At 41.4% G+C, this 13865-nt stretch overlaps 1 protein-coding gene across 7 annotated transcripts in view; it reads right to left on the bottom strand.

Moving 5' to 3' along the window:
- Positions 1-13759, bottom strand: part of Sesn (Sestrin) — a 157555-nt gene extending 143796 nt beyond the window's left edge. For 3 of the 7 annotated variants that reach the window (XM_086903386.1, XM_086903390.1, XM_086903389.1), the window contains exon 1: positions 13248-13759. The gene's annotated coding sequence lies outside the window, so the exon portion shown is untranslated. Of the gene's footprint in view, positions 1-11547; positions 12639-13247 lie in introns of those variants that run through there. The other 4 variants (XM_086903387.1, XM_086903391.1, XM_086903388.1 and 1 more) reach the window with 3 other exon arrangements.
- Positions 13760-13865: the final 106 nt, after the last annotated feature.

The raw sequence follows: 13865 nt of genomic DNA, 5'->3' as shown, positions 1-13865 counted from the left end.
AGAATTTTTCCCACGGTACGGATAGAAATGATGGATCGTTCTCGAGACACGAGAAACGGTTTCGTCCGACTAATTTCCTCTCTCTCTCTCTCTCTCTCTCTCCCGTGGAGAGAGCGGCAAGGCCAGATGAGAGGCCAACGCGATGAGTTATCTCGACTGCAACGACATTGGTCCAACAACAATACGCTCCATTCCTAGCGTGCAACACACTTGTTGAACGCCTTCGAAATTTCACGGATCGAACACGCTGACCGCAGCCACTGTGTGCCCCGAATGGCCGGGGAAAACGCGAGAGCGCACGGAGCACGTATATACGTAGAGAGACGGATAATAGCGCGATACGCGGTGAGAGGGACGAGGCGGAAACGAGGCTACTCCGCTCGAGATAGGCGGGAGTAGAGGGAGGCGGAATACGACCCTGATTGCCAAGGAGAAATCTGCACCGTGATCTCACACGAGCCGGCTAACAACAACACCGTGGAATAACCGGTGGTCTTCTTTCGCGAAAAAGAAGTGAGGCTGCTCGCGTTCGAAACTAGAATTTGTCGTTATTAACGGGAATCTTGATACAGAGTGATGGAGCTTAATCCGGCCGCTTCGTTTCGCAATAAAGAGATCACCTCTCGCCTCGAGAGAAAGAGAATATATATATATATATTCTTATGAGCGGCCGCGTTGTACGACAAGCCGTACGCGTTATCATCGAGCCAACGTAGATAAGCCTGAGAAAATATTTGCCGACGAAACTAACGAACCCTTTGTCGAAATCAACGTGGCTAACAGAGCACGGTTACGCTATTGTTTACCGAAGCCAAGATTATCGTCGTGATCCGTTCTTTGTGCAAAGTCGTGGGATAAGTTCCGGAGAAGTTGAGCAAGCTTAAGCGGTGCGACGGATTAAAGGTTTTAAAAGGGGGAGGGAAATATATAAAAAGGCAGATCGAGTTACTGGACAATAATGACCTCTCGATAAGCCTGTTAAAAGGAAAGAGTTTCGAATGGGAGAGTTTCGTTAGAGAATTTGATAATGGGTGTATTAATTATCTAGACTGCGAATTTCGAATTGACGATGATAAAAAAATATTGAAAAATCGATCGTATCGTCGTTGCTTTATTCGTATATTGGAAATGGGAACGCAATGGATTACGTCCATTTTTACCCGCGATTCGCGGTTGTGAAGGAATAAAAGAAGGCGTTAAGTAGAACGCAAGATCAGCAAGAGCACGCCGCATATCTTAGCGAGCACGTAAATACGTGTCCAAACGAAATTACAACGCGCATAACGAAGGATATATTGAACTTCGTTTTCGCACCGCGTAGTTTTCTCTGAACTTTCCTATTTTACTGTTTTCTAACGATTTCCCTCCGATTCAAATTCAAAATTCACCAAAAAATATATACATTTAAGATGTAAAAGAAAGAAACTTTAATCCATCCAAAGTATCGATGGATACGAAATAAATTCGTTCAGCCATTCGGAACCACGTCATTTAATTATAGATAATTATTCGTGACAGCGGTACACGACTACTCGAACTATAGCCTAGTTATATAACATCCGTAAATCGTGGCAGAACAGACGCGATCTTACGACTCGCGAGAGCGTCAGTGACCAGTAAGTGGGCGAATAGAGTCATAACACGTATGGACGAGGTGGCACGGTGGATACGATGGTTTAGTCACGCATTCGACCGGCCTCTATCGTATGGAATCCTTGCGTCTCGCGCACAGGAACACCTGGCCGTAAGCGTCACGGTTAATTTGCACTTTCTATGAATTTTAATCAGCCCGCGAGCGGGCAAGGATCCGGAGACAATGGCGACAGGTTACAGACACGATAGAGAAGCGATTATCAACCGTGCCCGATGTTCGATCGTGCTATTTCTCGAGGAACAATCTGAGATAACGAAGGAGGGAGGGCGGTGGAGGGGCGGGGAGGTATCTCGTTTCGTTGTACGGGAATTACGATTGCGAGGAGTGAAATGATTAATTACAGATGAGACGAATGAGAGAGAAGAAATATGGTTGAACAAGTGAGAAACGATTTCTAAATCGAGTTGAGACAACTCGATTTGCCTAAAATTTGCACCGAAAAGTTTCTATTGAATTATTGTTGTGTTATGAGTATATAATTGGAAAGAGTTGTTTGAAAAATATCATCTAAAAACTAATTGATTAAACTTTAGTTTAGTTTGTTTCTTGAATTTTTCGAGACTCGTTTAAAATTAATTTTTGCCTCTTGTTAAATTGATTATTCGCTTAATCGAAGGCAATTGACGATTCGACGAAAATTGTCATATCGTCATTAAAATTTGGTTTATTTTTCCTCTCGGATTATTAATTTCACGACCTCGGGTAGAGTGTAAGTCTAGGGTTCTGCACGAGCGGTTCTTTCCTTTTTTAACAACTCTTTGGATCAACTCGAAAAGGAATCGCTGTTTGCGCGATGCGCCTGTTGGCAAAATGTTCTTTCTAGCTTCCAGTATTCACCGTCCACCTTCTAGATTTCAAGTGCAGATTGCACGTGCCCTCGGGGTGTCGCTGCGATTTCTATTAATCCCATCATAAATTTAACCGCTCCTGCACACCAAATTCCACGTCTTCCCTTCCTTTAATTTATTTCTTTTTCACGTAATAGCATATTCTCGATTTTTATCTCGTATTAATCATTTCCGGTTATCAAATATCTCGCTATTATTATTCGCGTTGTTTTAAATCAATTTTTTGTGATATTTTTTTTTTTAAATAATTTCAATTGTTAGATACAATTATTACGAATCGTTTCAAAATTACAAATCTGGCTCCCCCTCCCTGCGAAATTCTCCATTTCGACCAACATCGATCGAACGTAACAACTAATTATTTAAATTAAATAGACCGCCTATTGAAAATTTAAATATATACACGCTTAAACGATAAATTTCTTCGATTCCTTCGACTTTCATCTTTCCATCTTCTTTCCAAAACTAATATATTTGGCCTTGTAATTCCAAAAATCCAAAGATAAACATGATCTTTTCCTTTCTTCGTTCAACGAATCCGTTGAATTGATTACGATCTCGCTCTTACCATATTGGCGGACAAGGCAGAGAAGGGGATACGTTTGGTGCAACTCGCGTACACGCGGGCGTGCATATCAATTCCGCTCGCGCGGAGGAGTCGCCAAGATCTCATGTAAATCATCGAGACAAGATGGCTCCTCCCTACTTGCTTGGCGCAATGTGCACGCAATGTGCACGGAGCGGTAATGCTCGAAGCATGTTTGAAAAGCGAAAACCGGGGACGAGAGATCGAGCGGTGGAAAGGCTTGGATGAGGAGGAGGAGGAGAAAGAGAGTGGAGGTGTGTTACACGCGTGAATAGTGCGTTTCGTTGTATAAGAGGAGGAGAGGAGAGCGCATCGAGGCGAGTTGTGTGTATAAAGCCTCGACGTGAATCATGACGAACAACTAGTTATCGTAAATAACGAGAGAGGGAATAGAGTTACGCTCGCGACCCGTAACCGGCGAAAATTCATTTTTATTCCTTCATTTCCGCAATATAGGCTTACTGCCCTACAGAGTTTGAGAAACGGAGCGATTAAAGATTTTATTTATCGCGGGGAGAGGAAAGTCGAATCGAATTGCGTATCGAGAATTGTTTCGTGGAAGACGTATATATCGATGTGTAATTTAATTTATGAGGATTACACTTTGATACAGATTTGATACGAAATTGATAAATGATAATTCAAATTTCGTATTTTTATGATTTTTCTTTTTTTTTTTTTTTCCCCTTCTATTAATCTTATTTTTATTGGTTACAAGAATAAAGTTTCATAAAGTTTCATATTCAATTCGAAGCAGGAAATTGGCTACCTCAACATTTGTTGTTACGTAAGAAACAGTTTTAACTAGTTTAAATTAAAGTTGTTAATTAAAGTTGAAACGATCATTCTGCACAAATTTCTTTTTTCATGCGTTTCAAAAAATTCACGATGTACATTTTAAGATATGCAAAGTAATCGCTCTTTTTTCTATGCATAATACATAGTATAACGTGATCGAGATTTAAAAAGATACATTGGATATTGAAAGATCGCGATGCAAATTTTACAATCCGTTGTGAATCATCGTGAATAATCAAGATATTCCTATCGTATCATTTTCCTTTTCCTATTTAGAAAACAGCAATCTAAATATAAAAAAAAAAAAAAATGACAGGATCGATCAAATTGCAGAAAGATCTAACAATTCTCGCAGATAATAAAGTGATAATAAAATTGGAATCGGAGAAATGCGCACGAATCACGTGGAGCTTACTTTTATGATTAAACGCATGACATTTGGAAAGAAAGGTTCATTTGAGGAAACGACATTTCATATCCGCCAATCTAATACTTTTGATACGAAGTTAGATAGAGGAAAAGAGAGAGCGTCTTTAAAGCAACCTCTCGAAAGAAGAGGTTTCCCCGTTTTTCTTTGTGCACCGCTGATAGTTAAAGCAAGATAGTCCATTACTTTTATTGCACGACCATCTGTGCGTTACCAGAATTACCGTGAACTCTATTTGTCCTCGTTTGCGACAAAGCGACTCCGCCGTTTTTCCGAAACACCATCAACTCCCTCTCTATTCGAACTTATATTACTTCCTTCCACGAAAAGGAAAAGCGTCGATCGAAACCCGCTACTCGAACGATGATTAAAATCTGAAATTACCGTGACAAACTCGAGGATCCCGATGACGATCGCCCATCCATCCCCACCGAGAGAGGGATCGCGGACGAACCGATTCTGTCGACGTCTAATTACGCACTGATTCCGCCCCTTCTCATTTTCGTCACCAACGTTAACTAACTAACGTTCCTACGGGATGTAGCTGCGCAACTTTTGAGGGAAGGGAGAGAGAGAGAGAGAAAGAGGATCAAACCACACAGCGAGACCGACCCTCCCCTGCCTAAACTTTGCCCAGACTCCTCGAGACACCCCTTTTTCGCCTAGCTAAGTCAAATCGACCGAACGTGCTCATCGGCCCCTGTAATCGAGACGCGAATCTTCCTATCCCTGCCACGGGTTAAATGGCGTTTAAAGCGGCTGTCTGCGGGCTTGTTGTTGGATATATCAATCTTTCGAAATTTCTTTTTAAATTCCCTCTCTCGAGCGCGAAACGAAGGAAAGGGAAGAGGCGTGGAAGAGATGATAATCGATGTGTTGTTCGACGACGACTATGGAAAGGGAGAAAGAGGCGAGCCGATAAGTGTTAAAAAGTGCAAATAAGTTAAACCGTTAACGACCGCGTCGTTTCCCGCGAGATTTGCAAGAGAATATTTACAGACTCCACCTTAAAACGCTCCACCACATCGTGGCTACACGCGTACACTTTCTAATTATATAGTAGTCTTCCCTTCCCATCAGCTGTATCAGTCAGTCGTCGAGGCTGACCGAGAAACTCGCGAGGATGAAGGAAAAAAAAAAAAAAAAAAAAGAAGGCGGGCGGCAAATGTAGGAAGAAAACGCGGCTCTCTCTCGAAGTAAGAGGGGGAGGGGAACGTGTGCTCGCCCATTATTATTATCATCGCCGCGACACGAAATCGCGCTATTTATTGCGAAACGAGCGAATCGCGGTTTATCCCTTTTCAAAAGAGTCCCGTTTCAATTCGATGCGATCTTTCGATGCCCGAATAGGTGAATAGGAAGAGAGGAAAGGTCGAGAACGAGTTAGTTCTCGTCCCGCGTAGAGCGCGGGATGAAAGAAACGAAGTTCGGAAAAGAAAAAGAAAGCGCGTAGAGCGCGCGCGTGGAGGAGCAGGGGAGGGGAGGAGAGAGAGAGAGAGAGAGAGAGAGAGAGAGATAGGAGGGGGCTGTATAATAACGCGAAAGTTAGTAGAACGCGGGCCACGAGAGGAAAGCACGCGTTGCGGCGATATGTTTGCAAAAAGGTTGATAGCCGACGGTGTGTGCGTGTGCGGTGAATAGCGCGATAGAGTTATTGCCGGTTGGCACAGCGCTGCCCGTGCAACAACCTCGCAGTTCACCGGCTACGCCTGCAGCAGCTTCTGGCGTACGCCACGCGAGCATGCACTTTCCTATTTTGCGTTGCGCAGTACAGCCAACCGCTCGATTTCGATAACGGTAACGCGAGCCGATCATCGTTCTCTCAATTTTGTTGGCCGCTAATCGTAAACAGGAACAGCGATCGAGTGGATCGCTTTCCACGGGTGGTCAGCGAGGTCTAACAGCGGCCCGGCTTTTTCTACTTACGCGCGGGATACACGAAGTGGAATAATCGTATGAGTGGTCGGTCTCGTTTCGAGAACGAGGAAACACCGAACGAAACTCGGAACGTACCGGTACTCGTAGAAGTTCAAACACCAACTACTCGAGCTAAGACAAGCGGTTCGTCTCTTTCGAGATTAAACGCCTACACTAAAAACCACTCGGCGAGCAAACTCTATGCCGGTTGCCGAGAAAAAAGAAGGTATCGGGGAGTAACGATGAGCTCATGCGGGAATTACTTTTAAAAATACACAACGAGGAAAATCGACTTATACAGATCGAGAAAATTGATGATTTTAAACGAACGAAGAGTTTTTCTTTTTCTTTAGCAAAAGGAACGTTTCCAAGTTATTCGATTAAATTCCTTTTTTATTCCTCGACGCCTTAGGTCTCGAATCTGCCTTCATTCGAAACCGCTTCCTCTTTCTACTCGCGCAAAGAATCTACTTGCGATATACATCGTTATATTATATTAGAGAAAGTGTAATGGTAATTCGATAGGAGATGGTAGCAAAGGGTTATCCAAGCCAGCCGCGTGAAAAAATACGATCGTGATTTCGAGAAGAACGAGTTTTCCAGAGTTCCCGATCTCTTCGCTCGTATAACATCGCTCCCGTTCCGCGCATAGAAACCTATCCTCGCGACGGAGCCGTGAGAAAGGACACGGAAGATCGACGATCGCTTGTAAACATCGAGAAGAGTTGCGGAAATTTTCGCACGACCCTGATATTTTACGAGCCGAGTTCTGTGCACGTGATCCATACCGCGCCCATGAACCATCCGCATGATTCTTTTCTTTTCTTCTTTTTCCTTTTTTTTTCTTCCTCCTCCTCTAACCGTTCTTGTTTCACCGTCGAGCTCGCGAATTTTCTCTCGACTACGAGAAAATCACATAAGAGAGGAGAGAGAGAGAGAGAGAGCTCGTGATACACTCGTCAGGTCATAGAGAGAGAGAGAGAGAGAGAGAGAGAGAGAGAAAAAGAGGCGCACCAGCGAGAGAGGAGCAACGAAGTTGAAGGAAGTTTAACTTCGTTAAGGGCTTAGAGTGAAAGTTTGAGCGACGGTATTTTCAGACTGTCGCGAACACGAATAGAGTAACAAGCTCTATTCCAAGTTCTTGCCATGGGTAAACGTGTCGTGGCAAGATTGCGTATCAACCGGGAGGCACGATTCAAATCTCGCAAAAGTCACAAGTTCGCGACGCTCGCAAAGCGTCTCGTGATCAAAGGCCTCACCGTATATATTCGACTTTGCGTGTATATATATATATACGTCTCGTATATTTACGAATATCGTAAATTATCGTGGCCGTCTGGTTGATCGTCAAAATATATATATCTGTTCAAATAACGCGTAAGAATCTAGTGTAAAAAAGACGAAGGAGGAAATATTGCTGGCGTTATTCGCGACAAAGTTTCTCCTTAATTAATATAGATCCAATTTAACTAAATCCCGCGATTCGAGTATCACGGGAGAACAGAGAGAGATAGATAAATATAGAGAGAGAGAGAGGGAGAGCACTTAACGCGCAATCTCTTCATCTAAATGAACCCGTGGCACGAAAATTACCCATTGTAATTGAGGCTATTTTTCTTGCACTTCAAAAGCCCGCTGTATAATGGAAAGAAATTCGCACGAGTGAAGGCTCTTATGCGACCACCATCGTGTACGTGTACGTGTACGTCATAAGTGCGTACTATCCACACACGCGTGCGTACGTATGTTCGTGTATCCTGAATAATAAGAAAGAAAAAAAAAGAAAAAAAAAAAAGAAGAAGGAAAAGAAAAGAAAAGAGAGAAAAAAAGAACGTGTATTTGCGTGAACAATCGTACACCGAGGAGCGCAAAGAGGAGCCGGCATCGTATACGAGGAATTAAACAATCGACCGATTGTTATCGGGCGTGACGTCTAATAAATATGCAACGGGAATGCATCTACCCGGCGGTCTGCAGAACAAAAACATCGGTGGGTACCCCGGAAATTGTTTAATGGCACAGGTAGAACACGGACAGCCCCCGAAAATTTCTACCTCGCGGATATTTAAAAACACAGTGTAATTTCAAGAGCAAACAATGAGTTTAATAACGTTTAATTAACGCTCACTCCCTTCCCCTTTCTTTCTATCGATCGGTTCAATCGGACCGCGATTGTAAATTTATTAAAAAAAAAAAAGAGACGGGGCGAAAAAAGAAAAAAGAGAAGAACGTCAATGTCAAGGCTTGTAATCTTTCCGTGTCTTTTTGTTTTTTTCCTCTATCGTTTCCTTTTTTTTTTTTTGCTCGTTAAAACAAGAAACAACGAGCAGACGGCGTTTCTTTTAATGACCTTTTCCACAGTGGCAAAACGTGATTAAAAAGATACGCGCGTGTAGTTTCGAAAAAGGTAACTGTAAAAAAAAAAGAAAGAAAGAAAAAGAAAAAATCGTTTTTATCAATATAAAATCGGAATCACTCAAGGACATCGTTATTACTCATTGATACTTATAAGATGAATATAGGATAATTGTCTTTTTGAGTCGTTTCAAGGTTAAATTTCTTTTTTTTACATCACTAAGATTTTATCTTACGCGATCGCGAGAAGATATACGCAACTTTTTCTTAAGCTGCTATTTATTTTCTTCTTTCATTCTTTACTCAATTTTTAATCAAATCAATTAGAAACGAACATTTTGAAGAAAGAAAGAGAGATCAGGTAACAATTTGAATAATTCTCGTCAGATTTTAGTCAGGTAATTTCGCTGGGCGATTTCGATTAAGCCAGTTAATCGAGGTAGTCCCAACGTAATTCGCATCCACGTGTTCTCAGCGGGAGAGGAGAGAATCAAATGAGCCGAGCGAGCGCCCATAGATCCTTCTTTAGGCTTTACGAAAGCATCGAACGGAACGCGTTTTCGCGTTCAAAGACGCGAGACCGATCATCGTTCGAACGGAACGAAATATCCAAGGGGTGGACAGGAATCGGAAACGAGCGTGGCGAGCTTCCGACCAGCGAAAAATAGCCTTTACCAGAGGAACGAGATGAATTCGGCCGGAACGGGCTTTATTCGCGTTACAACCGAGAATAATCGCGGTTATACCACGATGATATCCTCTCGTGTGCATCACCAGTTTGTACGGGCGAGAACAGATTCAGGGTTCAATGACTCATAAATTTTATTTAACGAAAATCCCTGAAGCCTAACTCCAACGATCGAGCAAACCTCTAGTTGACACGACTTTAGCGCCACCTGGGACCGTACTTACAAAAGGATCACGATTTACTCGAGCAAATCTAACCTCTAACTCGAAACTTGATCCACGATCCAACGGAAAGAGATATTCAGGAATTCTGTTATTAAATTGGTTTCTCGAAATTCTACGACGATCAATTTGAAAAATTGATCAATTCGTGCACAAGATATTTCATAAAATTTTTAATATCTGTTTCTTCCGAAATTACTCGTTATCGCTTAATACTTTCATTTTGTCGCTCGAATAACTTCATTATATCATTATGCGAAACAAATTTCCACAGATAAAAAAGAGAAGTGCTTGAAGATTTTATTTAATCGAACGATAAAAAAGGCAGTCTCTCGAAGCAACGATCGCGAGCGTGAATCTCGTCGCCGGCTACACGTGATATCGAATCTCAACTACGTCGAGAATGATGGAAGCTCAAAGGCTTGACCCGATCATAATAATTTAGCAACGAGGAACGCGAGAACGTTGCCTTGAATTGAGAAACACTGGAGTTAGTACGGCCACTCGCAGACAGCGAGGCGCACAAGAGGCGTTCGCGCAATAGTATGTCATTCGAGATTGAATAATCGCGTTTCACTATTCGAAAAGCGCAATCGATATCGCTTCGTGGGTCCGCGAGCTTGATAACGGATAACACGATCGATACCAGTTCTCGAATGAACACGAGTTTCCCTCTATCGGTAATATCGAACTAGAAATCGATTAACCGTCCGATCGAAAGGATTCGAGATTGAATCGACTCGCATTCGATTAATCGAGAAATACTTGCAATCAAGTTATACGCGTATCTGTATCAACGTTTTGTGCACTAAAGATAAAAATAAAGACGACTGCGAATGACAAAAACTTTCTCGCGAATAGATCTCTCGCGAATAAAATGGACGAGCGTATTGTCTCGAATCCCTCAACTCGAAGAACAATTCCATCTCGCTCTCTCTCTCTCTCTCTTTCTCTTTCCTGTTCACTTTTTTCCACGATTCTTTGCGTCACTAAATACCGACAGCGTGACCATTTGCCTCGAATCGATAAATTCGATCGATTGAATTTGAGCAAATGTCCATTGAACACCAAAAATATTATAATTTCCAAGGGAACAGTCGTACCGGTTGCACGAGAAGCGACAAGAATGCGACAATGCAACGTCGAATCGCGTGTCTACAATGGCAAGGTTACAATTTCGAATCATTAAATTTATAGAGAACTGCAATTTCACCAGTCGTACCGATGCTTTTCGATGCTACTTTCACAATGAACAATCGTTTCTAGAATTGTGACAATACTCTCATAACGCAATATTCTTTTATTTATAAGAGATTTTTGGAAACAAATGACGAATGATTTTGTAGAATGAATTAAATATAGCATAAAGATAAACGAATTGCATGGGAATATTCATTATTTGGTATTATTTGATCCTTTAATTATTTTGAACAATGCACAGGATATATCGCATAATTACATTACAGTTTACCACCAATTATCATCGCATTGTTCCACGGGCTTCGCATTATCAGACCTACTACGTTCGCAATTAACCGGCTCGTCGTCCAATTGGTTTAAAACGATAAACACGATACCGTACGATCTTGTAACCCCGTCACGCTATATATAAATGAGAATTTTATTACAATGAGACAAGAATTCGTCGATAAAAAAAACGGTAACAGTCGCACATGGTTCATTAGCCAATCATGCACAATAAGAAATAGCGAAGCCCTGTCCGTAGGCCAGGTGACTCACGCTGCGTACCGAGCACGCGAGACCCGATTGCTTTTAAATAGCGATGCATATTATATGCGAGGAAGGTCCACGCGCGCCGACCGATAAATTATGGCCTTCTATAGTTTGCATGTTAAACGCGAATGAACATTTGCAAATTGCAAACGTGAAACTTTTTTCCTTTTTCCCCCTTTTTCCTTTTTTCTTTCTTTTATATATATATATATATATATAAAAGAATTCCAATTCCAAGCTTGTGTGAAACTTTCTTCGCGAATAATTCATCGCAACCACTTTATATTTCGTAATGTTCTATGTAAGGAAAAAAACTTACTTCGATGCACGACGAAATTTAAAACTGTGTGAAAAAGAACGAGAGACACTACACATTATTATCTCAAGAATCAAAAAGAAAACACTATTTTTGAACGATTGACGTCGACCTGTGTAATTCGCTGAATTCGTACGAACGACATCGATTGATTATTCTTCGCAGCAATGCTTAGAATCACACAATCCACGAAATATGATTTTAAGAAGAAGTAACGTTGCACCCTCGAAAAATCGCGCGCGTTGCACCGTATCGTGTCACCTTGAGACACAATCCAGTATCGTGGTGCCGCGGAGAGCGCGCGGGTTGAACGTGCCACGAAGAAGAGACGCACAAAAGAAACGGTTCGGAACTGGTTCGGCGAAGTCGAGCGTTCTCGGGTGCGCACGACGTACACCACGAACAATACGATTTTCTAGGAGGAAACGGTGCAGAAGAAGCCAGGAGAGGAGGCGATGAAGGAGAGGGAGAAGGAGGAAGAGGAGGTGAAGGAGGAGAAGAGAGAACAGCAAGGAGGGTCGCGGAGCACGTGAAAGGCGATTTAAAGGGAAAAAGAAGGAGGTGGCCTTTAAAAAAAAAAAGAAGGAACATGGCGAACCGGTCGCAGCCTCCATTCGTCAGCTGGGAGCTCAGCTGCAGCCGGGCGCGGTGACCTCGACGGAGCTTCACGGAAAACCGAGTCAATTTGCAAGCAATAACGGTGTCATGCCGCGCGTCGTTTTCATTGGTGATTTAACGCATTTTTATAGATTCAGCAATCACACTGACGTTTCTTCATTTCTTTTTTTCGAATGGCACACACACATCGATATACCGGCAAGTTTCTTTCAATCAAGAGACAACGACGTTTTACGAAAACGCGGTCATTGGTTGCTTTACAGGTGATCGAAAGTACCCGACCGACTGACAGTTCAACGACATTCGTCTTTACCATTGCATGGGAAACGTGTTTCCATTTAGAAACATCGTGTAAACGTTTCTATCGATATCGATCACACTTTAAATCCGAGAAATTTCAAATTCGACGAACCGTATAATTATCCCGATTCCTTCAAACGACTTTTATCACTTAATTACTCAAACACCTGATTTGTTTGTGTTTATCGAATCTTTCATTCATCACTTCCGATTTCAAAGTACACTTAAAAAAAAAATATACAGAAACATATATTTATATATATATATATATATATAACATATACATATACATATATATATATATATATTCCATCTTTAAAATCGAATCGACGAGATATCTATTAATATATTTAAAATATAGTTGATAACTAAAAATAAAATTTTTGATTCATTGACAATTTATATATTAAAATCGAAATCGAATAAACAATTGAAATAAATAAAAGACACTCGCGGACTGTCACAATTAAAGGTAAAAGAGGTTACAGAATAGGATCGGAGCACCTCTCGGTATTATAGGAAAACTATATTTAAGCAAAGTAAAAATCTTGAAGAGATATCGCGTTAGAAAAAGATAATTTAAACGAAAAATGAAAGTAAAAAAAAAAAATTATAATTTTTAAAAGAAACACGGTAAACCGGTCGGTGCGTCCGTTCATCAGCTGAGAGCCCAGCTGAACCCAGCGGCCGCTGTAACCTCAACCTTTCTAATAAGCTATATTTCATGAAAAACGATTAATCCTTGATGTCCGCAAGTCCTGCAGATAAAGATAAAGCTAAAATACCTGACATTCAACTTTCATCTATAGGCGAACGATGAAACGCACGAAAACACTGGATTTTTGGAGATAAAACTTTTTGAAAGCCCACTCACAATGGAATCTTCCAGTAGACTGGCCGAGCCGGCAAGCCGTTCTCTTTTGCGTGCACACCCACCGTTTCGCGCACTGTCTCACGTTTTACACCGTTAATCTTTCTTTCATGAATCGTTTCGACTTTTAAAACAGCGGAAGGCTTCACGAAAAGGTTTAGCCGTCGTTTCGATCCGTTATAAAGTGCTTATTTGCAGCAGAAACGCGGCGGTATGCATACCGCTGACAGTTCGAGCTGTCACTTTTTGACGACCGCATACGTGTCGCCATCTGATGTCACTGCCATGAAACAGTATGTAATTTGAAAGAACCGCGCTTGGATCACCTAGCAACAAGATCAATAGACTAAATTATAGTAAGTCTCGTAATAATAATGTGTCTGTAGTGATTTTATTTATTATTTAATAAAAGATGAAAATCAGTGAATTTAAAATTTCATTTTAATATTCTTAGTGTTTTCTTCAAATGTTTTTAATATTACTATAAATATATAATTCATTTGACTTCCGGTATAATTTCGAATATTCAAAG

The sequence above is a fragment of the Apis florea genome, unplaced genomic scaffold (assembly GCF_048593485.1).
Source record: "Apis florea isolate Af1SG1 unplaced genomic scaffold, ASM4859348v1 contig_2291_pilon, whole genome shotgun sequence".
Taxonomy (NCBI): domain Eukaryota; kingdom Metazoa; phylum Arthropoda; class Insecta; order Hymenoptera; family Apidae; genus Apis; species Apis florea.
The sequence above is the reverse complement of the archived record's forward strand: the minus strand, read 5'-3'. Positions and strand labels throughout refer to the sequence as shown.